We start from the raw sequence: 15453 nt of genomic DNA on the forward strand, positions 1-15453 counted from the left end.
AGCAGAGAACAAAAAAATCCTCAAGTTCTTTCCTATCTATTAAATTGGATTTCAGGATTTTCATTGCTATTTTCTGTTCAGATTCCACAATTCAATTTTACCTTACTTATGACATAAAGAATATTGCAAAAAAAAGTGCAGTTCGGCAGGAGTTTGTCATGACTTACACCTATTATTTCATAATTTATACCTCAACATGATAAAACATTACAAGGCGTCCTACAGGGGCGTTATAAAGCAAAATATGACAAGGATATATTAGGTCAGATGATCAAAAGCTTGGTCAAAGATGTAGATTTTAATGAGAATCTTAAAAGGAGAAAAGTGAAATAGAGAAGTGGATGAATTTAAAAAGCAGTGGCTGGCGTTCTCGGAGGACCTTGAAAAAGGCAATGGAAGGAGCTCTAGCCCCCATCCACATGGCCTTACAGACGGAATGGAAGATGGAGGGGCAAGGCATGGCAATACAAAGGGTGGAGGTGGCACTCTCAGACTAGTGACCAGATCGTTTCCTTGGAGATGGAGATGGTACTGATGGCTGAAGGGCGTAAAGTCTTGAAGGCTTAGGTGGACGAACTGGAAAACCACTCCAGATGGGAAAATCTAAGAATCGTTGCATATCCGGACGGTCTGGAGAGCCCAAATTCAATGGACTATATGCCCAAGATGTTTGTGGGGCAGATTGCCATCCCCCCCTGAATTGGACCTATTTGATCAGTCGCTAAGACAGAAGCCCCGATCTGGGGAACCACCAAACATGATCATTATCAGGTTCCACAGGTACCAAGACAAGGAATGGAGCCCAAAATGGACGATGGACCATCGAGGCTCTAGATGGGAGAGCCACGCTATCAGGATACATCAATACATATGATACATCATATTCCAAGCCTCTTGAGATGAATGACAATATTGCATTTGCTTTCTTAATTACGTACTCAACCTGCAAGTTTACCTTTAGAGAATCCTGGACTAGGACTCCCAAGTCCCTTTGCACTTCAGCATTATGAATTTTGTCACCGTTTAGAAAATAGTCCATGCCTCTATTCTTTTTTCCAAAGTGCAACACTCTGCTGTCTAGTCACTTTTGTATGTCTCTATATGTACATATCACTACACCCTGGAGCTGTGAAGACACAGTGCTACCCACTGTGCTAAAGTGCTGCCCTTACATGTCTGCATACTTGGCAATATTATAATACTATAATATTGTATAGAATATTATACAATATTATATATTGTGCCTTGATTATGATTGGTAATTATACTCATATGAAATGCATTATGTAATCCTAATTATAAGTTGTGAATAGACATAGATAACTACTAAACAAATGTGTTCTTTTGATTGGTGTATGTTACTCACCTGAAAAGATAATAAATGGTATAATCACCCTGTACTTCATGTGATCGAGGAGCTGACAAGTATTCAGTGGTAGCTTAGCTCCCCTTCTATAGCTTGAATAAAGATCTGAAACTCTAAGTGTTATCTGGACAATTGGGGAGTGAAGAACGCTACAGTTAAATAACTGCTGGTGAAGCTCCTGCAACAATTCATTATGGCTACAACAGGCTACAGCTATCCAAACAAAGTACTCAGAACAGGAGCTGCTTTTTTCAATTTCAAAGCAAAAGAATGGAAGCAGATGGTTAGATTTTGTTCAAGCTTCAAAAGCATGATGCATTTTTCTAAAAATCAGCCAGAGCTATCGTTCCATTTAAATCACAGTTCAAAAGATGACAACACAGGCTGACAGGACATTTTATAACATTTTACAATGCATTATGGTACTTTTTCCATTGGAAAAGCACTGTAATGCATGTGAACAATTGCAAAGTTCTGGCCAATGCAAGGATAAGTTACTTATGCAGGAAAGATCACAATAATGAATCAACACATCAAAAGCACATCTACATTGCAAAATATGCACCGAATGGTAATGGGTGTGAAAAACATTTTACACCTTTCAGAATGCTCACAGGCTTTAACTTTTCCACACTCTCAAACCTGCTACGTATTTAGTGGGTTTACAAAACCCCACACCACCAGATGAAAATGGTGTGCAGGAGAAAATTGGATTTTTGTCTCCCCCCTACCCCCCCCCCATTTAAAATGGGGAACCTAAACTCAGTGGAGTGGGGCACTACATTTTGCACACTAAGCATTCCTGACCCACAAAAAGGCTAGAGAAAAATCAAGGGTTTGGAATGCAGAGGAAGATTGATTCTGTTTTGGAGGAAATCTGGGGCGAAATTCTCCGTTATCGGCGGAAAGTCCACCGATCGGCACAAAAAACGGCGCAAATCCGACTTGCGTCATGTCGGAAAAATGGGTCGATACTCTCCGGCCCGAAATGGGCTAGCAGCGACGTAACGGGATCCGCGCTTGCGCAGTGGTTCACGCCGTGTAGCGTCATACGCGCTGCACGGCGTGACGGCTCATAAGACCGCGCTGCTCCCCCCCACCCGACCGGAACAACCCGACCGCAACACCCGACTGGATGGCTGGCCGTCGCTCAGCCCCGAGGTTCGAGTCACGCGATGTGGAGGCGCTCCTGGACGCGGTGGAGAAGAGGAGGGACGCCCTGTATCCCGGGCATGGCCGCAGAGTTGCCCCCACGCCACAGCCGGCGTCTGTGGAGGAAGTGGCAGTGGCCGCCACCGCTGTTGGCCCTGACACCACGGACAGGCACCCAGTGCCACAAGAAGGTGAACGACCTCGTCAGAGCAGGCAGGGTGAGCCTCCCCATATCCCCCCCTCCCCATATCCCCCCCTCCGCATATCCCCCCTCCCCCATATCCCCCATTTCCCCCTCCCCCATATCCCCCTCCCCCCATATCCCCCATATCCCCCCCTCCCCCATAATCCCCCCTGCCCCATATGCCCCCCTCCCCCTATATCCCCCCTCCCCATATCCCCACTCCCCCATATTCCCCCCTCCCCCATATCCCCCATATCCCCCCCTCCCCCCATATCCCCCTCCCCCATATCCCCCATATCCCCCCTCCCCCCATAACCCCCCCCCCTCCCCATATCCCCATATCCCCCCCTCCCCATATCCCCCCCTCCCCCCATATCTCCCCCTCCCCCATATCCCCCCCTCCCCCCCCTATTCCCCCCTCCCATATCCCCCCTCCCCCCATATTCCCCCCCTCCCCCATATCCCCCCTTCCCCATATCCCCTCCCTCCCCCATATACCCCCCCTCCCCCCCATATCCCCTCCCCTCCCCCATATCCCCCCCTCCCCCATATCCCCCATTATCCCCAAGTGAATCCAGCCCTAACCTTAACCTCGACAATGCACGCGCAACCGATGGCGTGCATTCATATACCCTGCCTAACACTGTTGCCTTTTACCCCTGCCCCCCCCCCCCCCCACAGGAGAAGCGCGCACACAACAATAGGGAGCATGTGAGGACTGGAGGAGGGCCCGCTGATGAGAGGCCACTGACCGTACACGAGGAAAGGGCCCTGGAACTGGCTGGCGGACCTGAGGACCGGGAGGTTGCTGATGCAGAGGTCGGGGGCGTACTAGCGAGTGAGCCACCGACAGCCCGTCCCCATATCCCCCCTCCCCTATATCCCCTCTCCCCCGTATCACCTGATCACTGCCTGATGTCTAACCATGCATGCTTCATTGTGTATCGCAGGACCAAACGTCCAGGCACCCCTCCCCGCAGATGCAGACCGCCCGCAGGATGCCCCTCGGAGACCACAGGAGACGGAGAGACCCGCACCCTCCAGCATGCGACGCCCGCAGGATGCCCCTCGGAGACCACAGGAGACGGAGAGACCCGCACCCTCCAGCATGCGACGCCCGCAGGATGCCCCTCGGAGACCACAGGAGACGGAGAGACCCGCACCCTCCAGCATGCGACGCCCGCAGGATGCCCCTCGGAGGACCACAGGAGACGGAGAGACACATACCCTCCAGCATGCGACGCCCGCAGGGATGCCCTTCGGAGACCACGGGAGACGGAGAGACCCGGACCCTTCAGCATGCGACGCCCACAGGATGCCCCTCGGAGACCACGGGAGACGGAGAGACCCGGACCCTCCAGCATGCGATGCCCCGCAGGATGCCCCTCGGAGACCACAGGAGACGGAGAGACACGCACCCCTCCAGCATGCGACGCCCGCAGGATGCCCCTTCGGAGACCACGGGAGACGGAGAGACCCGGACCCTTCAGCATGCGACGCCCACAGGATGCCCCTCGGAGACCACGGCGAGACGGAGAGGCCCGGACCCTCCAGCATGCGACGCCCCCGCAGGATGCCCCTCGGAGACCACGGGAGACGGAGAGACCCGGACCCTCCAGCATGCGACGCCCGCAGGATGCCCCTCGCACACCCATGGGAGACGGAGAGACCTGGAGCAACAGGGAGACGACACCCCTGTCACGTGCAGGGAGCGACCACCCAGCGACGAGGGGGGCAGCCACAGGCCCCCCGTCACATCCGAGCCAGGACACCACTACCCAGGACACCACTACCCAGGACACCACTACCCAGGACACCACTACCCAGGACACCCCTACCCGGGACAGCACTACCCAGGAAGACGAAATACCGGACAGTGACTCAGAGTGGATGGGTGGAGACGAACCCCCACCCCAAAGTGCCATGGACTCAGAGTGGGACGAAGAGCACGACACAACGCCACTGCTGTCACACAACACCCTCCACCATCGCAGAAACACTCACCACGGTTGAGGCACTTTAGTGATGAGGCGTCTGGTACACTCACTGGTGTGCACAACACAGCCGTCCCGGTACAGCAGGTGGAGGTAGGAGCAGCAGAGGGACCCGGGCGGTCGGAGGGCAGCCCCAGCCCAAGCGAACATCTGCCGCCCAGATGGATCCTGGGTTCCTGCAGTTACCACACACCCCACACATAGATCCGATGCAACCACCGACCCGGAGACGAGCGAAGAGGGTGACAGGCGGCTTGCGGCGGCTGCGGTCGCAGGTGGAGGGAGTCCACCCGCGTCCAGGAGCTGGGAGTGGTGCCGGTCATGCGTGCCACCCAGGCCGACACCACATGGGTGGCGTCCGCGGTGGAGGCAATGGGGTGCGACGGTGTCAGACATGGGGAACGGTTTGCGAGGCCTGGGGCCTTCCGTGCAGCCCGGCGTCTGTGGCCCAGGAAATGGCTGCCCTCTCACAGGAGGCCATGAGCCAGTGCCAGCGCCAGATGGCAGAGGCGCTCAACGCCATAGCCCAGTCTCAGCAGGCCATGGCCCAGTCCTCTGCAGGCCATGGCCCAGTCTCAGCAGGCCATGGCCACAGTCTCTGCAGGCCATCAGCTGAGGGCATCGGCGCCAGTGGCCATGTGTGAGCCGGCGTCGCACTGGTCACAGACAGGGTTTTGCCAACCCCCTGGGCTCCATGGCTGCAAACCTGCAGACCCCTGTCGATACCAGCACGGGCCTCCAGGACTGGCAGCGCCAGATGTCGGGGGGGCGTCAGATGGCCAGTCCGTTCGCATCCCCCACCCATGTAGAGGCCTGGGGGCCATTGGGCACCCCCGAGGGAGGAGGAGGTGGTGTATTCCGTCCCGGCTCCCCTCTGTAGGGGAGGTCCCGGAACACGCGACACCTCGGACTCCCCCCCTTCCGCCCAGGTGCATCGGGTGGGCAACGGGCAGGACAGGCTGGCAGCTCGCCATCCCAGTCGCCCGGGCCGCAGCCTGGGCCAATAGGGAGCATGTGAGGACTGAGAGGAGGGCCCGCTGATGAGAGGCCACTGACCGTACACGAGGAAAGGGGCCCTGGAACTGGCTGGCGGACCTGAGGACCGGGAGGTTGCTGATGCAGAGGTCGGGGGCGTACTAGCGAGTGAGCCACCCGACAGCCCGTCCCCATATCCCCCCTCCCCTATATCCCCCTCCCCCGTATCACCTGATCACTGCCTGATGTCTAACCATGCATGCTTCATTGTGTATCGCAGGACCAAACGTCCAGGCACCCATCCCCGCAGATGCAGACCGCCCCGCAGGATGCCCCTCGGAGACCACAGGAGACGGAGAGACCCGCACCCTCCAGCATGCGACGCCCGCAGGATGCCCCCTCGGAGACCACAGGAGACGGAGAGACCCCGCACCCCTCCAGCATGCGACGCCCGCAGGATGCCCCTCGGAGACCACAGGAGACGGAGAGACCCGCACCCTCCAGCATGCGACGCCCGCAGGATGCCCCTCGGAGACCACAGGAGACGGAGAGACACGCACCCTCCAGCATGCGACGCCCGCAGGATGCCCTTCGGAGACCACGGGAGACGGAGAGACCGGAACCCTTCAGCATGCGACGCCTACAGGATGCCCCTCGGAGACCACGGGAGACGGAGAGACCCGGACCCTCCAGCATGCGATGCCCGCAGGATGCCCCTCGGAGACCACAGGAGACGGAGAGACACGCACCCTCCAGCATGCGACGCCCCGCAGGATGCCCTTCGGAGACCACGGGAGACGGAGAGACCCCGGACCCTTCAGCATTGCGACGCCCACAGGATGCCCCTCGGAGACCACGGGAGACGGAGAGACCCCGGACCCTCCAGCATGCGACGCCCGCAGGATGCCCCTCGGAGACCACGGGAGACGGAGAGACCCGGACCCTCCAGCATGCGACGCCCGCAAGGATGCCCCTCGCACACCATGGGAGACGGAGAGACCTGGAGCAACAGGGAGACGACACCCCTGTCACGTGCAGGAGCGACGACCCCAGCGGACGAGGGGGGGCAGCCACAGGCCCCCGTCACATCCGAGTCAGGACACCACTACCCAGGACACCACTACCCAGGACACCACTACCCAGGACACCCCTACCCGGGACAGCACTACCCAGGAAGACGAAATACCGGACAGTGACTCAGAGTGGATGGGTGGAGACGAACCCCCCACCCCAAAGTGCCATGGACTCAGAGTGGGACGAAGAGCACGACACAACGCCACTGCTGTCACCAACACCCTCCACCATCGCAGAAACACTCACCACGGTTGGGCACTTTAGTGATGAGGCGTCTGGTACACTCACTGGTGTGCACAACACAGCCGTCCCGGTACAGCAGGTGGAGGTAGGAGCAGCAGAGGGACCGGGCGGTCGGAGGGCAGCCCAGCCCCAAGCGAACATCTGGCCGCCCAGATGGATCCTGGGTTCCTGCAGTTACCACACCCCACACATAGATCCGATGCAACCCACCGACCCGGAGACGAGCGAAGAGGGTGACGGGCGGCTTGCGGCGGCTGCGGTCGCAGGTGGAGGAGTCCACCCGCGTCCAGGAGCTGGGAGTGGTGCCGGTCATGCGTGCCACCCAGGCCGACACCCGCATGGGTGGCGTCCGCGGTGGAAGGCAATGGGTGCGACGGTGTCAGACATGGGGAACGGTTTGCGAAGGCCTGGGGCCTTCCGTGCAGCCGGCGTCTGTGGCCCAGGAAATGGCTGCCCTCTCACAGGAGGCCATGAGCCAGTGCCAGCGCCAGATGGCAGAGGCGCTCAACGCCATAGCCCAGTCTCAGCAGGCCATGGCCCAGTCTCTGTAGGCCATGGCCCAGTCTCAGCAGGCCATGGGCCCCAGTCTCTGCAGGCCATCGCTGAGGGCATCGGCGCCAGTGGCCATGTGTGAGCCGGCGTCGCACTGTCACAGACAAGGGTTTGCCAAACCCCCTGGGCTCCATGGCTGCAAACCTGCAGACCCCTGTCGATACCAGCACGGGCCTCCCAGGACTGGCAGCGCCAGATGTCGGGGGGGGCGTCAGATGGCCAGTCCGTTCGCATCCCCCACCCATGTAGAGGCCTGGGGGCCATTGGGCACCCCGAGGGAGGAGGAGGTGGTGTATTCCGTCCCGGCTCCCTCTGTAGGGGAGGTCTCCGGAACACAGCGGCACCTCGGACTCCCCCCCTTCCCGTCCCAGGTGCATCGGGTGGGCAACAGGCAGGACAGGCTGGCAGATCGCCATCCCAGTCGCCCGGGGCCGCAGCCTGGGCCATCTAGGCCAGGACGCCCCCAGGAAACGGCCGCCAAAGGGATCCAGTGTCAGAGGGCAGGAATCACAGGAGTCCCACCTCCAGTTCTGCTGTACCGTCTGGGGAACCACGTGGACGGAGTCAAAGGGCCCGTAAGGCCAAACAATTAGACACTGAGTAAGTTGGCACGGGTGCAGGGCACAGATGAGTTTTAGGGGCTAGGGCACGTGCATGAACTCCTTTGGTTATTAAAGTCAATGTTACACCTACCGAAGCTGCCTTTGTGCTCTGTCCAAAGTCGTGCGGGGGTGTCATGTACGTTGAGCGCAAGTGTGTGTGTGACGGGTGGTCCTTACCTCAGCCCCAGGTGAGTCTGCCCCCTTCCCCCTGGGCCGCCATCAACATCCCCCGGGCAGAGGACGGGACCGTGCGCTGCAGTGTCACAGCCGCATGCAGGGATGGTCCGGGTGGATGGTGGTACTGTGGCCATGGGTCAGACATAGTCCAACGATGTAGAGCCAGGAGCTCATCGCAGGGCGGGTTGTCATCATCCTCCATGGCCTGCGATAGACACGCGTTCTCACCCGCAACTGGGTGAGCCCGGCCCGTTGTGCCGCAGGTGGATCGGCAATGGGGTGGGGGGGGTGGTGTGCATGTGGGTGGGGGTGGTGTGGGGTTGGGGAGGGGGGGTGAGAGGTGCTGGGTGGGGTGGATGGGTGGGGGGGTGCGGGTGGTCGGGCTGTTGCCATGGTGTGCGGTCTGTGGCCATACTACCCGATTCCCACGCCCATCTAGTCAGTGAAGCGGGGCGTCTATCAGTCTGTCCCGTGCCCGCTGGGCCAGCCGGTAACGGTGGACAGCCACCCGCCTGTGTCTACCCCGTCTGCCCTGACCATTGCCCCCATCCCCCCTCATCTGGGGAGGACTGGGCCTCTTCCTGCTGCTCCTCCACTCCGCCCTCCTCTGCCTGTGGCACATCGCCCCTCTGCTGGGCTATGTTGTGCAGGACGCAGCACACCCACAATGATGCGGGCCGACCCCCCTATCTGACCGATACTGGAGGGTGCCCCCAGAGAGGTCCAGGCACCTGAAACGCATCTTCAGCACGCCAAAAGCACCTCTCGATCACTCCTCTTGTCGGTACATGGGCATCATTGTAGCGGTTCTCCGCCCTCATTGCGTGGCCTCCGTATAGGGCGTCATCAGCCACGATCGCAATGGGTAGCCCCTGTCGCCCAGCAACCAGCCCCTCAGCCAGGGATGGCGTCCCTCGTACATGCCGGGGATGGATGACCGCGACAACACAAATGAGTCGTGTACACTGCCCTGGGTGACGGGCGCAGACATGCAGGATCATCATGCGGTGATCGCAGACCACCTGTACGTTCATCGAAAAGGTCCCCCTTCCTATTAGTGAACACCGGCCCTGTTATCTGCAGGTGGCCGCACGGCGACGTGCATCCCACTCGATCGCGCCCTCGACCATGGGGAACCCGGCCACGACAGAGAAGCCCCACGGCCCGGGCATCTTGGCTGGCCCGGTCCTCGGGGAAGCGGATGTAGCAGTGCGCCATGGCATATAGGGCATCTGTCACTGCCCAGATGCACCGGTGCAACCGATGTCTGCGATATGCGGACAGGTCCCCACTCGGTGCCTGGAATGACCCCCGTTGCATAAAAGTTCAGGGCCACCGTAACCTTGGCGGACACAGGGAGAGGGTGTCCCCCGCCAGTGCCACGCGGTGACAGGTGTGCCAGCAGGTGGCAGATGTGTGCCACGGTTTCCCCGGCTCATCCGGAGTCTCCTCCTGCATTCCCGGTCCGTGAGGTCCTGGTATGACCGCCGGGGCCGGTACACACAGGGCGCTCTCGGGTGCCTCCGTTGCCGTGGGGCCGCGACGTCCTCCTCCCCCTCCTCGTCCTGTCGGTCAGGTGTCCTCCAGCCTGGGCGGCTGCCCGCCTGCCCCTCTGCGGCAGCCTGCGCCGCCTCTCTGCACGCTCCTCCTCCTCCTCCTCCTCATCCAGGGCAACATAGACATGAGCAGCTGCCACCACTGGCGGCCAACATCGCTGGATGATCTGAAAACATGACGGCCTGGTGGGGGGTGGGGAACGACGACATGTCATCATTGCCCATATCCCCTCCTCCCCCCAGCCAGGTGGCATGGACCGCATGGGTCCAACTGTTGGAGACTGGCACCTGGCCAGGTGGACCAACTCACTTGCCCTCCCATCCCCCTCCTCGGCACGGACCCCCCCCCAACCTCCACCCCAGCACGGACCCCCCCCCAACCTCCAAACCGGCAAGGACCCCCCCCCCAACCTCCACCCCAGCACGGACCCCCCCCCCCCCAACCTCCACCCCGGCACGGCACGAGACCCCCCCCAACCTCCACCCCGGCACAGACCCCCCCCCCAACCTCCACCCCGGCACGGACCCCCCCCCAACCCCCACCCCGGCACGGACCCCCCCCCCAACCTCCACCCCGGCACGGACCCCCCCCCCCCCAACCTCCACCCCAGCACGGACCCCCCCCCAACCCTCCACCCCAGCACGGACCCCCCCCAACCTCCACCCCGGCACGGACCCCCCCCAACCTCCACCCCGGCACGGCACAGACCCCCCGCCAACCTCCACACCGGCACGGCACGGACCCCCCCAACCTCCACCCCGGCACGGACCCCCCCCCAACCTCCACCCCGGCACGGACACCCCCCCCAACCTCCACCCCAGCACGGACCCCTCCCCCCAACCCCCCACCCCAGCACGGACCCCCCCCCCAACCTCCACCCCGGCACGGACCCCCCCCAACCTCCACCCCGGCACGGCACGGACCCCCCCCAATCTCCACCCCGGCACGGCACGGACCCCCCCCCAACCTCCACCCCGGCACGGACCCCCCCCCCCAACCTCCACCCCAGCTTGGACCCCCCCCCCCCAACCCTCCACCCCGGCACGGACCCCCCCCCCCAACCTCCACCCCGGCACGGACCCCCCCTCCACCTCCCCGGCACGGACCCCCTCCCGGCACTCCCCCGGAGCCCAGCCTACTCTAACCTCCCCCCCCCCCCCCCCCGCCGCGCACACACACACACACACAACCCGAGACACACCTCTCCTCACGCATTCAGACTGCGGCCACGCCATTGCCTGCCCAGAGCAACCCCCCAGGCCGTCACTCACCTCCACGCTGGTCGGCGTGAGCCTGGAGCACTGGGTCACACCGATGAAAAGGAGGTTTAATTTACGTCGACGTGAACGGTCATCACGTCGACGGGACTTCGGGCCCATCCGGAAGGGAGAATATCGGCAGGCCGAAAATCGTCTGCCTTGCGCAGACCCGTGACATTCTCCACGGCAGCGGCGACATTAACGCCCCCGCCGACTTTTCTCCCTTCGGAGACTTCGGCAACCGGCGGGGGCGGGATTCACGGCGGCCAACGGCCATTCTCCGACCCTCTGGGGGGTCGGAGAATGACGCCCCTGAAGTGTGGCTATTCGTGTTCCAAAATTTGGCCTGCAGTTTGTGTGTGTTGTCCATCCAGTCATGCTTCAGGTTTAACAACAAATTTCAGTTTAAATAGTGTCCTTAAAAGTTATAAAGAATCCTAAGGCTCTTCACATGAATGTTACAAAACACAATTTGACATCAAGGCACATGGCTGATATTTAGCAGATCAGCAAATATTTTGGACTAAGAGATAGTTGTCCACCAGGATTGTTTGAAAGGAGATTCGAGAGGTGGCGAGATTTAGGGAGAAATTGCTGAGCTTCGGGTCTTGGCAGCTGAAGGTGTATCCTGGGGCATTCTGAAAGGTGTAAAATGTTTTCCACGCACATCACTATTAGGTGCATTTTTTGCAATGTAGATGGGCTTTTGATGTGTTGATTCATTTTTTGTGATCTTCACCAGTGATGGAGCAATTAAAATCAGGGGATGCACAAAAATACCAGAATTAAACGAGTGCAAATAGGGGCGGGGCTTCTCTGATCTTGAGGCTAAGTGTAAACGCTGTCGGAAATGCCGTCACGTTTCCCGACGGCGTCAACACGGCCCCAGAATCAGCAATTCTAGCCCCTACAGGGTGCCAGCAGGGCGCTGGAGCAGTTCACGCCGCTCCAGCTGCTGATCTGGCCGTGGAATGGGCGTCGTGGATGCGCACATGCGCAGTGCGTCTGGCGCGAATCCGCGGTTTCCGCACATGCGCGGTGTCTCCCTTGTCCGCGCCGGCCCCGACCCAACATGGCGCAGGAGTACAGGCGCTAACGCAGAAGAAAGGAGGCCGGGGGACAGAGAGGCCAGCCCGCCTAGCGGTGGGTCCCGATTGCGGGCCAGGCCACATCGGAGGATCCCCCCTCCTCCCCCACAGGCTGTCCCGGACCTTTCAACGTTGAGGTCCCGTCGACTCAGAGCAGGTTAGAACAGCGCCGGTGGGGACTCCTTTCGTTTTTACAGCTGCTCGGTCCATCCAGGCCAGAGAATCGCGGGGGGCAGTGTAGAGCGGCCCCCGGCTGGCACTGCGCCGACCATGCCAGCCCCAATGGCGCCGATTCTCCGTTCTGCGTCCCAGCGTCGGTGTGGCGTGGCGTGATTCGGAGAATCCCGCCCCTGGTGGTTTTGGGGCTGGAAGAAAATTTAATTTAATTTAAAATTGATAAGTTGATGTTGGAGAGTCTGTCTGTACTTAAAGCTGATAAGACACCAGGACAGGGTGAGATGCATCCAATGATTAGCCATCATTTTCCGGTCTTCCTTCAACTCAGGGGTTGTTCCAGAGGTCTGGAGAATTGCAAATGTTGCACCTTTGTTCAAAATAGGATTTAAAGATCAGCTCACAGGCCAGTAAGTTTAACTTTGAGGTGGAGAAGATACCAGAAATAATAATTCATGACAAAACAAAGTCACTTACAAATTAGGGTTAATTAAGGAAGGACATCATGGATTTCTTAAGGGAAAATAGTGTTACTCAGAGTGTTTTGAACAGGCAACAGGGAGGATCAATGAGGGCAATGCTGTTAATGTGGTGTACATGGATTTCCAAAAGATATTTGATGAAATGCCGCACATCGGATTTGAGAGTGAAGTTACAGCTCATGGAATATAGTGACAGTACCAAGATAAGTTGAGTGACAGGAAACAGTGATGATTTTCAGTCTGGAGAAGATTTGAAGTGGAGTTCCAAAGGGGTCAGTTTTGGGATCCTTGCTTTTCCTGATATATGTTAATGATCTGAACCTTGGTGTACTGGGTACAATTTCAAGACTGGCAGGTAATACAAAACTTGGAAGCATTGTGAACGATGAAGAGAATAGTGTCGAACTTCAAAAAGGACATAGTTGGTGGAATGGGAGGGACATGTGGCAGATGAAATTCAATGTGGTGAAATAAGGTGATTCATCTTGTTAGAAAGAACATGGGAGAGACAATAAAACATAAAATGTAAACTACTAAAGGGGGTTCAGGAGCTGAGGGACCAGAGTTTATATGAGCAGGGGTCATCGAAGGTGGCAGGACAGGTTGAGAGAACAGCAGACAGTATTCTAGGCTTTACTAACAGGGGCATACAGTACAAAACCATAAGACCATAAGGCATAGGAGCAGAATTAGGTTACTCGGCCCATCGGGTCTGCTTCGCCATTCAATCATGGCTGATATTTTTCCCATCCCCATTCTCTTGCCTTCTCCCCATAACCTCTGATCCCCTTATTGATCAAGAACCTATCTATCTCTGTCTTAAAGACACCCAGTGAGTGTCAAATGCAAGGAGATTATGCTGAACTTGTATGGAACACTGGGTTGACCTCGGCTGAATATTGTGTATAATTCTTGGCACTGTACTTTAAGAATGATATGAAGTGAATAGATAGATAGCAGAAAAGATTCATGGTTTGATTCCGTGGATGATGAGCTGACAAAAATAAATTGGAGCAGTTGACTATTTTCCTTGGAGAGAAGGCAGAGAGGAAATTTGATAGAGATATTCAAAATCATGAGGGGCCTGGACAGAGTAGATAGGGAGAAACTGTTCCCCTATCCCCAATAGAGAACGGGAATGCACAGATTTAAATTAATTGGCAAAAGAAGCAAATGTGAAATGTGAAAACACTTTCACACAAAACATGGTTATTGTCTAGAATGCACTGTCCAGAGTGTGCTGGAAGCAAATTCAATAAAGGCATTCAAAAGGGATTTAGACTGTTATCTGAAAAGAAAGAATGTACAGGGTGAGGGGAAGAAGACAGGGGGAATGATGCTAAGTGAATTACTCATTCGGAGAGCTGTTGCAAACACAATGAGCCAAAGAGCCTCCTTTTTCACAGTAACCATTCTGTGATTCGTTGATGTAGGTCCACAAACACAAGAGTGGCAGGTGAATGAGACTTCATGTGATTAACGATGAAAGGTCTTGACTTGAAACATTAATTCTGTTTCTCTCTCCACAGATGCTGCAAGACCTGCTGAGTATTTCCTGCATTTTCTGTTTTTATTCCAAATTTCCATCATCCCACAGAATTGTGCTTGGAGATAGCCAGTCTTAGTCGTGGTGTGACATGTGATCAGAAGCTCATCTCAGAGTGAAATATAATATCAAGGTTGTTAACATTTTGATTCAGCCTAAAATACAAGGAGAGGAATGCAGTGCCTAATAAAACCTGAGACTAAATTCTCCAATTTTGAGGCTATGTCCGGAGGAAGTGTCCAGTTTTACAATGATAAAGTCGCCGTCGCCCCCGCACAGATGCTCCCGCCTGGTGGGAGGCTCGCAGCTGGGCCACGTAAAACCCCCAGCATTCCGACATAAACAGCCGGACAATTGCCGGGTCCGTGGCCACGCATGCGTACGGCGACGACCTGCAGCGGTCACACCGTCCAACATGGAGCCGGCTACATATAGACCTGGCCGGCCAAATAGTGTCCCCTTGGACACCCCCTTGCCACTCCCTTGCTACTCTCTGAACACCCCCACCAGTCCCCCAAACCCTCGCTAAAGCCCCCCCTGCCAGCAGCACGGCTACCGCCCGACTGGCTGCGCTGGACACAGTCCACAGCCGCCATGCCAAGTTTACTAAAACTCAGACCACACGCGACCCATGCGGTCAGGAACTCGGCCCATAGGGGGTGGTGCTTTGGGGGAGGGCCTCAAAGCGACATGCTTATGCTGTCGAAATGGTGTGCGGTGCGCGCCTCGATGACGCCGATTTGGAAGGGGTGGAGCAGCCGAAAAAACGGCGCCGGCCCCGATTTGGTCGCAAACGGGGAGTCACTGCCCAATCGCTGAATACGATTTCGGCAAAGCAGAACCCCGCCCTAAGTCTTCGGTCCCCACTGAAAACCAAGGAGGGATTCTCCGCCCCCGCCAGCAGTGGGATTCTCCGTCCCGCCAGCCAGCCAATGGGATTGCCCATTATGGGCAGCCCCATGCAGTTGGGAAATCCCCAGGCATGGGTACACTGCCAGCACAGCGGAGAATCCAGACAGTGGAGAATC

Source organism: Scyliorhinus torazame, chromosome 7 (assembly GCF_047496885.1).
Source record: "Scyliorhinus torazame isolate Kashiwa2021f chromosome 7, sScyTor2.1, whole genome shotgun sequence".
NCBI classification, from domain to species: domain Eukaryota; kingdom Metazoa; phylum Chordata; class Chondrichthyes; order Carcharhiniformes; family Scyliorhinidae; genus Scyliorhinus; species Scyliorhinus torazame.